This window comes from Oryzias melastigma, linkage group LG22 (assembly GCF_002922805.2).
Source record: "Oryzias melastigma strain HK-1 linkage group LG22, ASM292280v2, whole genome shotgun sequence".
Classification (NCBI taxonomy): Eukaryota; Metazoa; Chordata; class Actinopteri; order Beloniformes; family Adrianichthyidae; genus Oryzias; species Oryzias melastigma.
This window is the reverse complement of record NC_050533.1, coordinates 15,082,048-15,083,412: the sequence shown is the minus strand read 5'-3', so window position 1 is coordinate 15,083,412 and position 1,365 is coordinate 15,082,048.

Sequence of the window (1,365 nt, the reverse complement as noted above, 5' to 3'; positions counted from 1 at the left end):
TGCAACTTTGGACTGCAGCTGAAGAGATCGATAGTCACGTGAATTCGTTTACTTTGGTGTTTACTTTGGTTTGGAGCACAAATGTTTGGTTGAATACAGACCAGAAACAAGGTTCAGAACTCTATCTGGACCTAATCAACTGGACTTGGACTAGACTAGACCAACCAACTTCTCTCTTCAGACTGTGTACTGGTGTTACTTGATTTGAAACCTCACAACAGGTTTGAGGTCTGAGTGAAGTTATCGTGCAGACTCTCTTTTCTGGGATTAGCAAAAAGGTCCTCGCTCAAACTGGGATTAACCACACCGTAAGACTGCTGCATCAGCCAGCAGTTCTCTTCTGTCCTGCCTGTTTTGGAGTAAGACGGACCTGTCTGCAGACAAGATGGTGCCTGACATCATCGACCGGACGCTGAAATTATACAACTTGTTCTAACCCAAAAGTGTTCAGAATTGTAGAAAAAACTTTTACGAAAGCTCAAAACAGAAAAGAAAATGTAACTGTTAGGGTTGCCACTTAAAGAAAAGTTTTTAGTTTTTTTTGAGTAATATGAAGGACTTCCAGATTCGATGTCTGCAGTCAGGTCCTCTTGTCTGAGCTGCTTAGAATCAGCTTAGTGCTGCCCCCTTTCTGTATGGAGGATCACTGCCCATCTTCTGCCTGTGTGCCGTTCTGAGAGACTAAGATTACTTTTGTTTAGTCTTTTCCATCTGGAGTGTTTTTCTTGGATTATGGAATCAGTAAGACCTGCTCTAAAAAATGAAATCTTTCAGAAACTGACACAAAACTATTTTTAATGCATCATTTTACTTGATAGTTATTTATATGTGCATGAACTATTTTCCCCTTAAAGAATATATATTTGAACATGAATGATTCAGTGAATTGTTGCAGACTTCACTGCATTCTTCTTCTACAATACAAACTAATATGCATTGTCTTGATGTCTCTATCCACTAAAGGTGAGTATTGCTCAAGAAATATGTTGTTGCAAATGTAAGCAAACAGAGAAACGCTGTCATCCACACTGATAACATTATTTGACGTCAGACGGAACAGTCTGACTCCCTGACCCTGTGATGGTTGTTGCTCCATCTGAACTCGTCCACACATCTCTCTGCTGAAGGAAACGACGGCGCTCGCTGCCATTTTCATTTACTTCAAATAGGACTTTCCTGTATGATGTGGCTGTATATCTCAAACTGCAGGCTTTGACTCTGGCAAATTTCACAAAGACTTTTTGCTCCTTGGTTTATCCTGTGAGTACTATCAAGATAACACATTTTGAGAATGACATTTTCTCTTTGACATTTCCTCTTGGGAATTTGTTGGCAGTTCTATTTCCTATAAAGAGCCTCGTTTGG